The sequence below is a fragment of the Ascaphus truei genome, chromosome 1 (assembly GCF_040206685.1).
Source record: "Ascaphus truei isolate aAscTru1 chromosome 1, aAscTru1.hap1, whole genome shotgun sequence".
Classification (NCBI taxonomy): Eukaryota; Metazoa; Chordata; class Amphibia; order Anura; family Ascaphidae; genus Ascaphus; species Ascaphus truei.
Window position 1 is genome coordinate 315450484 of NC_134483.1, and position 15361 is coordinate 315465844.

The window sequence follows — 15361 nt, forward strand, 5'->3', positions numbered from 1 at the left end:
GGAGACACGGGGAGAGGAGGAGGTGCACGCGGGTGCTGCTAACACTGTGAGCCCCGCTAATGTAGGTAACACCCCCCCTACTCTCGTGTGTGTGTGTGTGTGTGTGTGTGTGTGTGTGTGTGTGTGTGTGTGTGTGTGTGTGTGTGTGTGTGTGTGTGTGTGTGTGTGTGTGTGTGTGTGTGTGTGTGTGTGTGTGTGTGTGGACCTTTGGCCCGTCACTCCGCCTCAGGCCAATGAGAGGTATGCGGGGGCGGGCGGGCCAAGGGACCAATGAGATTGCCGCTAGGGACGCAGACATACAGTGCTTTCAGAAATATATAGTAGATGTAACCCAGTGTTATTCTCTACAGCAGCGGTGCGCAAACTGGGGGGCGCGATGCCCAGGGGGAGCGCGAGACTAAGTGTGGTGGTGGCACGAGACTAAGTGCGGGGGGCGCTGGGTTTACAGAGGCCCCGCGCGCTTCCCGAAGGCACTTAAATTAAGTGCCGGGGGAGGTACAGGGCCTCTGTAAACCTTTTACCTTGGCTCCGGCACCTTCTCAAACGCGCCGCCATGGCAACGCAGCGTCAAATGGAGGAAAAAAAGTTTGCGTCCCCCTGCTCTACAGTAAGGGGAATGCCAGCGATTTTTCTGGTGAATTTCTATTGCATAATAAATTGTTGCAGCCTGGGTGAATATTTTCTAATGTTTCTTACTTCGTCATTGTTTTGCAAACTTGTGCAAAAGTTTTGCACATTTCTATAATATACAAAAACATGTTCGTTTGCAGGTTTAAATTCTGCTAGAGAAATATTTCTAATAGCTATCAAAAGCCTTCTAGATAGCTTCAGTGGTTAATGCAAAGTATTTATGAGTGAACAAGATTTTTTTTTATTTGTGCTATATGAAATCCCCCAGATCTCAAGTGAAGAAAACCTCTCTGCTCAACACTATGTGGCAGTAATAAGAAGATCAGCAATAAAGTGCCAAAAATTGAGCAATTGCTCCAAAACACACTTTTCTTCACATTGATATATCAATAGAGGTTGGGATTGTACAAAAATGATTTTTTTTAAAATATCTGTGTAGCCCCGGTCCCCTCTGGCTACCAGAGACCCCCTCCTTTGCCTCAGGACCCGCCGGCTGTTTCCAAAGGTGGAGGCCAGAGCAGGGAGCGTTTTGAGTCTCGGGAGGCTCGGCGGCGCACCCGGCTAGCGGGGGCCGCCATGATGGTTTGCACGCGTGGACACAGTAATCGTGCATGAGAAGTGAAGTGCGGGAGTTGCGGCGGCCATTCCAAAGTTGCGCATGCGCAGTGCAATTGCGCACGCGGCCCCAATGTTACAGCAGCATCCACGGGACTACAACTCCCATGAGGCCTAGGGAGGAAAGCCCCAGGTGATCCAGAACAGCCAATAGGGCTCAAGGATTCTCGGCAGTTGCTTTTAGATACAGTTGGCAGTGGGCAGTTAGCGGTTGGAGCAGGGAGCTAGTGAGTGAGTGTGCAGGGGAGCAGTAGCCCCTTGCACTAGGCCAGATAACCCCCAAATGCCCCAGATAACGATTACCCTTGCCCCAGTTTGTTGGTTGCTTCAGGGACAGGCCTTAGAGAAGGAGATCTGCCCCTTTAGCTATTTGGTTAAGTAAAGATACACACTGTGGCGCGCAGCCTGATTTCTGGGTCTGGGCTCAGACCTTCTATATATACAGACTATCTTACCAGAGACTAATATATATATAGACTATCTTCACGGAGGCCACGCTAAGCAGTGACTGCGGCCTGCCGGCTGCAGACGAATCCCCTTCAAGGTACAGATGTTGCTGAGCCGCGGTGATATTATCCACGCCGGAATTCACCCCACGCGTAGGAGGACATCACGTCGAATCCGGCGGATCCAAACCCAGTTGAATAGCGGCACCCGTGGCCTGGAGCCCCGGGCAGGTACCTTTAGTAGTACTAAAACTTAAAGGGATAGCGCTATCTCCAACACATTGAGTGGGTGTGGACATAAAGGGACATCAGGGGATTGGTGCCCAGCACCCAAGGTACTTTGGAGGAGGGAATATTTATGGTGATGTGTGCACCCAGTGCACTTCTATGTGTATGACTATATGCATTATTCTGTGAGGTACAGGTACCGAAGTTATTAGTATTAAAATTAGTAAACAGTTATTAGCATACACTGTGTGCGTGTTTTATTATTGTGGTTCCTGTAAGAGGACCATCCCACTCAGGTGGAAACCCTTACAGGTGGAGGCGCTGTGTTCAACGAATGATCATGTAACCCCAGGCTCCCAGTGGCGGAGGTTCAGGCCTTCTGTGAGCCTATCAGATAACGCACCACGCCCGGTAACACAAGTGTATTTCCCCACATGGTCCCCATCTGCGATAGGGGGGGGCAAAAGGTGTTACATCTGTTTAAATGTAACAAATGTTGTTCATTTATTTTACATTCTTAACAATATTTGTTAATATTTAATCAGCAATGCTTATTCCCAGATATTTTAAACATTTAAAAATAGACAAAATATTATATAGGTTTATACCTGACTGACAATTCTGTCACTTTTGTAAAAGAATTACTCAATTTCATATTAAAAAAATGTAGATTATTATCTATTTAAAAACTCACTGGATCACCTAATAATTACATCTTCTCTGGGATCCATGACACTTTTTTTAATATGCAACCACTCATTCTATATCAAATGATCTCATTTGGTAAAATAAATTATTCTATATTTAATTTCTCTTTTGTTTACATACCAAAAATGTAAACTATTAAATTCTGGTAGAAATGGGATGGGAGCACTCTCAAAATAATAGTAGAGATACCATGCGTGCTAACTGGGGCATAGATCATAAAAGCCCATGCTGCACATGTGAGAATAGACAAGAAAGGCCTCTCGTTTTGAGGAAGGACCAGGGTTTAGGGCTGAAACGTCAATCAGTGTTCATTAAATTACTGCTTTTTGCACGAGTCCATGAGAGTGCTTTCTTTTCTATTCTCACAACTATTACATTCTACCTGTTACATTAAATCTATATTTGTTTAGGATCTCAGATAGTTCTGTTTCATAGTAGCAGTGTAAATGTCATATTGATCAATACTGTAAAAAGGTTTTATCTTCTTTTTATCGTCATTTTAAAACTCAATATTTGCATTTAACACCTCTAGGATTAGTGTGGCTAACTTGTTCATGCTTTTGCAACCAAACACACAGAGAACCACACTGTGTGAACTGTGTGTTCTGTGTGTAAACTAACTTTCTCAATGTTTACCAATCGTAATGATTGCTTAGTTTACTAGTTCTAGATAAGACATTACATACACAGAAGGTGCTTTATTAGAAATGCAGACTACTGAAATCCAGCCTTTCTTTTGTTTCTTCCTAATTACAGATCCTGCCCACTGAGCAATCAGGGAACAGATTCTGAACAAAGAGTAATCTTTCCGTTGAAAAATGACCTGTCTGCCAAGGACGAGTGAAAGAGGCAAAGGTGCAGTGAGTGTAAAATGATGGACTGGGAAGGAGAACACAGAGTCTTTAAATAGTTGATTCAATCTGCCAGTGGCTGTGTTGGCTGATGCAGCTGTGCAGATATTCCCATGTAATCATATCGTTTTAATTTCCCAACCCCTTCTCATGTTTTTAGTTCTGCGTAATCAATGTATTTGTACCTACAGTATATTGGCACCTTCCTTATAATTTGGGAACACTTAAATTAAATAGTGAATGATTATGGCAGGACTGCATGGAGGACACGTAACCAAAATGGTAAACAGACACTAAGGGGCCATTTTTTGCAGTGTGGAAAAAATGTGTAAAACTCACAAATGTTGGCAATACACTGTTATTTTATTTTACCTTGCCATGACAAGGCTAGAAGATTGTGTGCTGTTTATTCTGCACCATTCTGTCACTATACCTGTCATGTCCCAACTGCTACTACACAAAAGATATCGCTTGATTCCCCAGGATTAGTATCATTTGGCCACACGGGTTTTCCGGGGTTTATCGCTTACTGTCCAGCTCAGTTACTTCCTGGTTTCAGTCCTATTTAATACAGAAAGTGCTTTACTTCCTTGCTGCTTCTGCTGCAGCAGATTACTTTCTCTGTGGACTCTGCTTGTAGCCTGGCCCCTTTTTCCTTCTGGTAGACCTTACTCCTTTGTTTTTCATCCCTTCACGCTTGCTGAATTCCTTGTTGCTGACTCATGCCCTCCTTACTACTATTTTTCCTGCCACCTGCCTAGAACTCTGCCTCCCTGATTATTCTCCTCAACACTTGGACCATACAGGTACATCAGGGGATCCAAGATTTGCTCACTTATGTGACTCAATTAAATCACAATACGACAGAGGTAAATTAGTCAGAAGAATCTCTGGGGGCTGTTTTCAAACATGGTTTAAGTGAGGAACATAAAGATGCGCTTTCCCAGGTGTTGCCCACTAGAATGGTGTACAAACCACTAGAATTACAAGTAATAAATCCTTTGACAACCATGTGGAAGCCCCATCACCAGAATCCCTGCAAATCGGGGTGAGTAAGGGCCCTCTATCCTCAGACAAAAAAAGCTGAAGTCAAAAGGGACATTACTTAAGAGAATGCCCACGATTAAAGATGGGAAATTAGTTCACTAAAAGGTAGGTACGAGTGTACCTCTCAGCGTTGGTCCCATAGAAATCATCACTCTTAATTTGGAACATGGTGGATTCATGAACACTCCTTTTGTTACTTGTATTTGTGGGATCACATCATCAGTTAGTTTTGGAAGTACTGGTCGATTCAGAAGCATCAGGAAACTGTATAGATCTACAGTACACCAGGGTCCACTTCTTACCCGTGTTTTTAATAGAACCCGGAACCCGTCAGATGATTCTACACCAGCAACCTGCCATGTCTGGGCTTCACCCCACGGGAACACGACCCTTCATGTTCCGACTTTTACTATGCAAAAGACCTCATCTGATTCCCTAGGATTAGTGTCTTTTGGCCAATACGGTTTTTGGGGTTTAGCACTGACTGGACTGGCCTGCCCTATTTAAACCAGAAAGAGTTTTACATCCTTGCTGCTACTACAAGTTACTTTGTCCTTGGAATCTGCTTGTTGCCTGGACCCTTTTCTTTCTGCTATACTTTCCCCCTTTGTTTTTCCTCCCTTCTCGCTTGCTCCTTGTTGCTGACCCGTGCCCTTCCCACTACTATTTTGCCTGCCACCTGCCTAGAACTCTGCCTCCCTGATTTATTCTCCTCAACACTTGGACCCAGGCCCCTCCCTAGGCATACCCCAGGTAAGGCTCCACCTAAGGGCAACATGGCTCATGGGGCGGCAAGAGGGAAAGTGTAGCAGTATTCATGCTAAAAAAAATGTAGGATTGAAGCAGGGGATTTCTGTGGCTAAACCTCATTCATTTCGGCTCCAGGACCCCTTGCTTCCTGAGATATTTACTTTCTTATGGGTGCCGGAATCTCCTGCTCAGGTTTAAAGTCCTCAGTCACATGGGCCATTTGGAAGCCACCTCTGACGTCACGGATTCCTATTGGCCCATGTGATGAGACATCTAAACTTGTGCAGGACATAACTGCATCCCATATGGTGGTAAGTATCTCAGGAAGCAAGGGGTTCCCTGGAGCCAAAATTAATGCTTCCTACCTAGTGAGGAGGGAGGAAAAATGGAAAACATTTTTTGGGGAAAAAATTTTTTTGGGGGGAGCATTTTTTTTCAGGGGGATGGGTTATAAATAGTGCTTGCCTAAGGGCAGCACATAACCTAAGGATGGGCCTGCTTGGACCCCTCCTCACATCTGAATCCTTCCAGGCATTTGGACCCCTCCTCACGTCTGGATCCCTTCTCCTACCTGGTAACGTCTCCCTATTTTTGTTTCGATCATGCCACCTGGGTGTAACCTATACCCCCCCTTGTATTTCATTGGAGGGGGTTGTGGTTGCTCCAGGTTAGCTGTGGTGGAATTCCATCGTCTCCCATGTGTCTCGTCGTCTCAGTTTTCACAATACCTGTGAAGTGCTTCTCCCCTCCTCCCATCCTGTCTTTCTGCCGATCAGACACAACTGTGTATGAAACCATCACCTTTTGCATTATCCATCGGTGAAGTTGCTTCTGGAGACCAAACAGAACCAGTGACTGACATCAGAAATCAGTTTTAACAATATTATAACTGAGTATAATGGATAACATAAAAATTACCACCTAAAAGATTTCTGTCGCTATGTCACCTCTCATTTTGCATTTACCTTTGTGTCAACTGTGAAAAATATCTACTGTACTTTCTATTCAAATGCAACCCAGAAAAAAAGCTAGACTAGCTATGCAAGTTTCTAATGTAGAGTTTCTAAATGTGTATCCTTTTCGTGTGTGTACGATTGCCTTAAATTCCTGTTTGGTATTTAAAGGTGCAATCCTACACACACACAAAAAATAAACTTTGGAAAATAATTTAACAATCTAATTGACTTCCTTAAATTAATTTAACGATGCTAATGTAAGCATTTATTGCCATTATAACTCTGTGCCCAGGACATACTCGAAAACGAAAGATAACTCTCAATGTATTACTTACTAGAAAAACATTTTATACGTCAAAATAAATGCTAAGAGGCGCATGCGCGAGGGCTAAGGGAATGGCTGCTTAAAGTAAGAGCTCCTTCCCCGTCGGCGATATTAAGCTAACTATATAACGATTAAACCGAAAAATCACACAAAACAAATATATCATCAGAGAGCGAAATAGGTCATTTTGCATTTACCTTTGTGTCAACTGTGAAAAATATCTACTGTACTTTCTATTCAAATGCAACCCAGAAAAAAAGCTAGACTAGCTATGCAAGTTTCTAATGTAGAGTTTCTAAATGTGTATCCTTTTCGTGTGTGTACGATTGCCTTAAATTCCTGTTTGGTATTTAAAGGTGCAATCCTACACACACACAAAAAATAAACTTTGGAAAATAATTTAACAATCTAATTGACTTCCTTAAATTAATTTAACGATGCTAATGTAAGCATTTATTGCCATTATAACTCTGTGCCCAGGACATACTCGAAAACGAAAGATAACTCTCAATGTATTACTTACTAGAAAAACATTTTATACGTCAAAATAAATGCTAAGAGGCGCATGCGCGAGGGCTAAGGGAATGGCTGCTTAAAGTAAGAGCTCCTTCCCCGTCGGCGATATTAAGCTAACTATATAACGATTAAACCGAAAAATCACACAAAACAAATATATCATCAGAGAGCGAAATAGGTCGGGATGCAAACATGACCGAAATCAGGACGGGCTACGGCCGTCCTCACCACCTATTTTAACAAAACAGATCCAGCACGGACGAACAGAGCAGGAACCCCATCACCACATGCAGTCTCTGACTCAGATGAGGAGCGTGAACAGGCAGACTCCATGGAGACTCAATCAAACGAGTCAATGACCAGAAAAGTAATGCGGGAGTTCTGCAATGAACTCAAAGCTTACATGCACAAAGAACTTTCTGACATAAGAAGAGATATCAATAACATCGGGGCTAGAACTGATGAGTTGGAGACGCGACTAGACACTACAGTAAAAGCTGTACGCAAAAATGAGAAAACCTCAGCAAGCCTGCAAGCTCAAATCAATGACCTCGCTAGCAAGCAAGAAGATACTGAAAACCGAGACCGCCGGAATAATATCCGGGTACGGGGGGTCCCAGAGGAATATACTGACCCTGACGACTTTGTCACAAGATGGCTGGCTAGCATCTTCCCGGACAAATCGGAATCAGACCTCCACCTCGACAGGTGCCATCGGGCTCTGAGGTCCAAACCTCAAACAAACGACCCCCCTAGAGACATTATTGTCCGGCTCCATTACTTTAAAATAAAAGAAGCAGTGTGTCAACTTGCCAGAGCCACAGGCAATTTAGAATTCGAGGGGGTCAAACTCCTGATTTTTCAGGACCTGTCCCCTACAACTCTGCTTAAAAGAAAAGACCTCACGCCCGTTATCAGATTGCTCAGGGATAAGGGGATAAAGTACCGTTGGGTTTTTCCCTTCGGTCTCCTCGTGCTGAAGAATGGCGCTGCTCATACCCTGCGCAAGATGGAGGACCGAGATCGCTTCCTGCAAGAATTGGGCCTTCAAAACAACAGCACTGACCTGATCGAAGCAGCAACGTCCTCTCCCGAGCCTGGCTGGAACAAAGTGACACGTCAACGGAGCAAATCGCGGGAAAAAGCCCTTAATTAATGCCCAGCTGCAAGCAATTAAGCCTTAAAAGGGCAATCCACTGGACTGTCCGTTTGTTCACAAAAAGACATTAATAAAGTTGACCGATTCAATTATTTGTCCGGGAACAGCAGCCATCTTGGATTTTTCACCAAAGAAAAGCTGAAAGGTTTGGAGCGGTTTCCACTTCCCTCCCTGCGGGGCCCCGCGACATCACACCAGGTCAAGAGTTGCTGCTGCACAGACCGGATGGCCCTCCCCTTCGCCCTCCTTACATCGTTGGCCCCCTCCCCCCCCCCATGCTCCCGGACCTGGGTGTTGGAGACGAGACGCATGCGGGCTGGTGGTGGGGGGTGGGGGTGGGTATTACATGGCGGGCTTTGGTGAGACGCGGCGGCCCGGCGGGGGGGGGGCCTGGATCCCCGATATAGGAGTGACATCTACCTACAGTTACGAGACACAGAAATCATTATGGGGCTATATTGATATAATACTGTATCTCCTATCAATGATGTGTCCGGGGGGAATGAGTTGGGATGGGGAGTAGGGGAAGGGGACTGACAGCCACTCGCTAGGGGACATGCAGGAGAAGACTTTAACAGAGTCAACAGATCCGCCAACCTGAAAATCCTCAGAGCACATACCCCTAGAAACCACCTTGATAGCAGCTCTCTGCATACATATGACACAGGGGGATGGAAGGTGATTGTTACAGTCTGGGTATTATTGCCATTACACCACAACAGTCAAAGGAGTGGGCTATACATCCCTACACTTGGCACTGTCACTAAATAACAATTAAAGATCAATTAGAGATTAGATTCACCAAAAAAAAAAAAAAATTAGACCCACTATAGATATATATATAGAACCCCAATTCCCCAAAAGGGGGAAAATGTAGGTTAAAAATAATTACAGAAGCAATTATAGCAATAATTATAGAATAATTATAGAAGCAGCTCTAAGCGGGATACTAGTGTATCTAGGTGGAAGCTCCACAAATCCTTAAGATACTCAAACAGGGCACCCATGGTAAATAAGATCCAGGACAGGTAAAGTCAGCCTGAACCTGGACACACCTCAGACTGTTCACCATATATTCTCGGGAATTGTGGAATTGTGGAATACAGGCTGCTGTTCTTTTTATTAACCTCACAGTTAAGGTTAAGGTTATTAAATAGTTATGTGTGTGTTTACATATCATATATCATATATCATCGTTTATGAAAAGCCGAGGGAGGGAGCCACTTACTCCTGGCCCTTGCCATGTTGCCGATTCAGAATGTCCTGTGTAACCACAGGACACTCACCCAAGTCCTTTGGAGAGGAGAAGACCGTTTTGACCTGGTCTATCGTACACCAGATTGTAGTGTACGAGACTCCAACCTTCCTCCAAAGGCAAGAGATCCATTGGAGTCTCAGACCCCACAAGGATCTCCGTTGTTAAATTTTTGTATGTCTCATCCCTTGTTTTTCCTTCCTACCCCCCCTTCCCCATCTGGCCGCTCGCCGCGCAACACGCTGAAGGACCCCTCAGAGGGACACCGATGTCATGGACATATACAGACAAGGTAAAGATCACCTACAAACACCAATCACCAAACACTAAGGTTAGAACATTTCGACTAGGTATGCCGTAATGGGGTTAATAATCATATCCCACAATGTGAAAGGCCTAAATAGCCCGAATAAACGACGTGTAGCTTTTGCTGACTACCAGCGGAAAAAAGCTGATATCATACTACTACCACAAACACATTTCAGCATAAAGAGCACCCCAAAATATCTAGATAAAAGATTCAGACAATTTTATTTCTCATCCTCCTCAAAGAAAACAAAGGGAGTAGCAATTATATTCCATAACAAGTGTCCTTTTAAAGCAGAAAAAGTCATTAAAGATAAGAACGGAAGATATATAATCCTCATAGGTTCTATAAATGATCAAACACTATCTATTGCATCTATCTACGCCCCTGGCGAGGTGGACCCCAATTTCTTCACAAGCGTTTTCAATAAATTAAACAAGGTTGCACAGGGCCCTTTAATAATAGCGGGGGACTTTAACACAGTCCTCGATCCAACCATGGACAGATCAAACCCTCAACCCCGGCAATCCAAGCATGCGTCATACACTCTACGCCAGGGTCTGAAAGAGAATAATCTCCTAGACATCTGGAGGGAGCAACACCCCACCGATAGAGATTATACCTTTTTCTCACACCTCCACTCTTCATATAGCAGAATCGATTACTTATTTATCTCTAGCAGACTGGTTCCGCAGATCTCCCATACAGGGATCCATGATATTTCATGGTCAGATCATGCGCCTATAGAGCTAAGGTGCACCCAGCTAATTCTGGACAGACCTAAAGCAAACTGGAAACTTAATGAAGCCCTCTTAAAAAACCCTGCCACCGCCCAATTAGTAGCCAACGAAATAGATCAATTTTTCCAATTAAACCACGGTTCAGTAGACTCCTATCTATACCTGTGGGGGGCTCATAAAGCCACGCTCAGGGGCATACTAATTAGTATTGCGTCTAGAAAGAAAAGAGAACGTGAATACAAAATAAATTTACTACAATCTAAATTGAAAACCCTAGAGGACAAACATAAACAATCCAATAACCCCAACCTACTCAAACCAATAAGAGATGACAAAATAGAATTAAATCTTCTATTAACATCCCAGGCTGATATATCCCTGAATTGGTCAAAGAGGAAATTTTTCGATAAAGCAAACAAGCCAGATACTATGCTCGCCAACAAGCTGAGACACAGACCCCCTAATTATAGTATTCAAGCCATTAAAAGATCCTCAGGCTCTATCTCTGGCAATCCATCTGCAATTGTAGAAGAATTCAAGTCATTCTACAAGAAATTATATAATGGGGATAAAATAGTTCACAACCAGAATACTGAACGATTCCGTGAGTCATTTCTCTCGAGTTCAAAGCTGCCAAAGCTGACGGAAGAGGAGAAAGGGCGACTGAGTTCTGACTTTACCATGGAAGAGCTAGACCTAGTTATAGACAACCTTAAGAACTCGAAGGCTCCGGGGCCAGATGGCTTCTCGGGCCTCTATTATAAGAAATTCAGTAAAATTTTGGCCCCAAACCTGCTCAAAATGTTTAACGCGGTATTAGCAGGACAACCCTTCCCCGAAAACATGCTCCAAGCGTCAATCTCTGTAATTCATAAATCTGGCAAAGACCCATTAGATTGTAAAAACTACAGACCTATCTCGCTTATCAATACGGATATCAAAATCTATGCTAAATTAATTGCCATAGATTAAGTCAGATCCTACCTAGACTAATACACCCAGATCAAGTCGGCTTCATTAAGGATAGACAAGCGGGAGATAATATCCGACGAATCATTGATCTGTTAGAAATAGCCAAATCACAAAAAGTAAAAATTATGGTGTTAAGTCTAGATGCAGAAAAGGCCTTTGATAGGATCGACTGGGCATACCTAAAAGCTACACTTGGAGCATTTGGTTTCGAGAATAAATTAATATCAGCTATCATGGCGCTATACACTGGTCCGACAGCTAAAGTTATGCATTAAGGTTATCACTCGGACATGTTTAAGATCAAGAGTGGCACGAGACAGGGTTGCCCCCTCTCGCCCTTACTCTTTGCCATGTGTATGGAGCCTTTAGCGGCACATGTGAGAGAAAATCCGGATATCTCCGGTCTCAAATTAGATAATCAAACCCACAAAATAGCCCTCTATGCTGATGATGTACTAATGGTCTTGTCAAAGCCACTCACCTCTCTCCCTAACCTCTTCAGCCTATTAGATAAGTTTAACAAAATTTCAGGATTTAAAATAAACCAGTCAAAATCAGAAGCCTTGAACGTCAACATTCCAAAACCAGAGGAAAAACTAATCTCTTTAAACTTCAACTTTCGCTGGCAGCTTAAGGCGATCAAATACCTAGGGGTATTTATCAGAAGTGAATATAAATCAATTTATAAAGCAAATTATCCCAAATTAATTAAAACACTGAAAGAGGATATAAGAAAGTGGGCGAAATTCAATATCTCCTGGATAGGAAAAATATATAGCATAAAAATGAATATTCTCCCACGAATCTTATACTTATTCCAAACACTCCCAGTGCCGTTAAATTTAAAGGAAATTAGAGATCTACAATCCACCATCTTTACATTTATATGGGGGCGCAAAAAATCCAGAATTACTAAACAGACCCTACTGAAACACCCAACAGAAGGGGGCTTAGCAGTACCTTGCTTGATTTCATACTATCGAGCGGCCCAATTATGCCAACTCTCCCAATGGCAAGTACACCCTGATTTGAAGCGATGGGTAGCATTGGAAAGCAAAGCTTGTTCCCCATTGGAACTAAGCAACCTATTATGGACCCCAAAAATAGCAAGAAAATCCGCTATACAACAGCCGCTATCCTCAATGACCAATTCATTAGCAATCTGGGATGTTACCAAATTTAGATGCGGACTTACATCCAGAAAAACCCTAATGACACCCCTATGGGGGAACCCACACTTTGCTCCGGGTATGCCTAGCGCTAACTTTCAAATCTGGAAACAGCATAATATTATGAGATTACAAGATCTGGTGGTAGACAACAAACTCATATCATTTGCACAAATTAGAGAAGAGAAAAATATCCCACATTCAGAATTTTTTAGATACCTCCAGATCAGAGCCTTCTACAATAATTTAACCCCATACCCACCTCTGACAACATTCGAAAAGCTCTGTCTGAATGAGACCAACACAAAGGGACTCACATCGCAGATGTATAGAGAAGTGATCGGTTCTGGAACTAAAGTCACCCACAAGCTAGGTTACATGCTAAAATGGGAAACGGACTTAGGAGAGACCTTAGATGTTGACGAGTGGACCCAAATAGCAACAGCAGCTGCTAAGAGCTCGATTTGCACAACATTAAAGGAGAACGCATATAAGGTCCTAATGAGGTGGTACCTCACCCCGCTTAGACTATCCAAATTTGTAAATGGTAGTTCTCCACTCTGTCCTAGACAGTGTGGAGAACCCGCTGATGCTGTGGTCTTGCCCCCGGCTAATTCCAATGTGGAAAAAAATCATTAATTGGCTTCAGAGGCTGTTAGGCCTCGACATCCCATTTGATCCCGGTCTCTTCCTTTTGGGAAGAGCAAGACAAGGCTTCTCAAAAGCCACTCTTAAACTAATAGCACATTTTGCTACAGCCGTGCGGTGCGAGATTGCAGCATTATGGAAACAAAGTGAAATTCCTGTTATCCCCAAAATCCGGAATAGAATTTGGTACGTATGCCAGATGGAAAAATTGACAAGTTTAGTCAATGACACTGGCGAAAATTTCCTAAAAGTCTGGACACCTTGGCTGGCCCAGACAGACATCCCTGGGGTGGAGAGAGCCACCGTTTTGCTTTAATAGTAGCTAGATGCGTTCTCCGGTAATGGAGTAGCCCACCCAGCAGCAACAAATCAAGCCAGACATCGGTCCCTGAGGCGTTGATCAGAGCTGCGGCCTCCCAACTTTCCTCTCCCCCTCCCCACCCTCTTCCTCTTCCCCCCCCACCTAATTTTACTTTATGATTATTTATTATTTAAGTTTATGTTGTTGCTTATAACTTTGTTTTGATGACAATGTTTGTGTTCAGCTATCATACATAAGAGATATGAATAATGCAGGTCACAGTACTGGAAATAAGATGTATATATGCTGTATTTTCACAAAAAAAAAAAAATACAAGTTATAAAAAAAAAAAATGCTAAAAGCAAATATTTGGATTGTTTTCTTTCTCTGGGAATTAATTACAAATTTGCATTTCTTAGATGCCTCTGAATAGTTAAATGTTTGATGGCTGATTGTTGATTCGCATTTGTGGCTACCAGATTGAAAAATGGTTTGGATGTGCCAATATTAAAATACTAATTTTTCAAAACTTTGAAAAGTAAAGGCTGACTTATTTTAATAAGCCCTATTCTGAAATAATAAAAACTATAGAGAATCCGGGCACTCAAGATAAAAGTTTAATCAAAAATAGAAGATAGCAAGATAGCCATAAAACCAACATTTTGGTCCATACAGTAGATTAGGCCTTCATCAGGGTGTCAAAATACAAGGTACAATAGCATCAATTTATACATTTACATTGAAACATCAGCGGGAATGGCTTCCTTTGAGAGCGTGTGACATCATCACGCGTCACAGCAAGAAATTATCTCAGCGACGCATAGAGTAAGGCCACGCCCCAGAATGAGATGCCAATGTGTTTCTAGGAGACAAAGGCTGGAAAAAAACACCCTGCACAGTGACTGTATATAAAACAGCCCAAACTTTACAGTACAGATCTCATGACAATCCCGAGAATCATAAATACACACTGAATAAATTTTAGTCAACAAAATAGATGTGACTCTAATATAATATGTAGCCAGGCTCCCCAGACTCACTTCTATCGCTGTATGCACAGGGAAGGTTGCAGCGAACTCAGGGAGCGCTCCGACGTATCAGAGGCTCCGCAGTTGTCCGAGCAATCAGGGCGCCACCATGTTGGGTGCGCGCGCAAGCGCAGCGGGTCGTGGAGGTGGCGATAGAGCAGAGGTCGCGCATGCGCGGCCAGAGGTTGCAAAGCCCGCGAAAGTGGAGCGGCTCCTATAGGGTGGAGCGCACGGGACTACGAGTCCCAGCAGGCATAGCGAGACAAGGTGACGCCAGAGAGCCTATAGGGTGGCCAGGATATCGGGAGGAAGGTTAGAGGTAGCGCAGGGGAGCACGCTTGTCAGAGCCATATGGGAGGAGGAAAGAGAAGGAGCTCTATGTGTAGGGAGGCCAACAGCCCCTACACTAGGCCATATACCTCGGCCCAGTTAGGCCCTGAGTCCCCGTAGAGTGGAGCGGATATAGGGACTGACCCCAGTTAGGTAACAGTTCCCCTTTATTGTGCATCGGAGAATCATAAGTACAGAGACAGTTGCATTATCTGGCCAGAGGTTTGGGCTCAGACCTCCGCTGCCGCAGCCGCAGCCGACCGTGTGGGATCGCCCCGGAAGGTAGTCCTGGTATTCAGCTGTCGTCTGATCCTTTGTGAAGTTCCTTGGCAGGCCCGGGCACCGGAGTGCCCGGAAGGTAACATCATCAAGTGCACCAA

At 43.7% G+C, this 15361-nt stretch overlaps 1 long non-coding RNA gene across 1 annotated transcript in view; it reads left to right on the forward strand.

Moving 5' to 3' along the window:
* Positions 1–1544: 1544 nt before the first annotated feature.
* LOC142470781 (uncharacterized) overlaps positions 1545–15361 on the forward strand; it is a 31375-nt gene continuing 17558 nt past the window's right edge. Inside the window, exons 1-2 of the long non-coding RNA XR_012789331.1 lie at positions 1545–1922; positions 3384–3482. This is a non-coding gene — a long non-coding RNA (uncharacterized LOC142470781). The remainder of the gene's footprint in view (positions 1923–3383; positions 3483–15361) is intronic.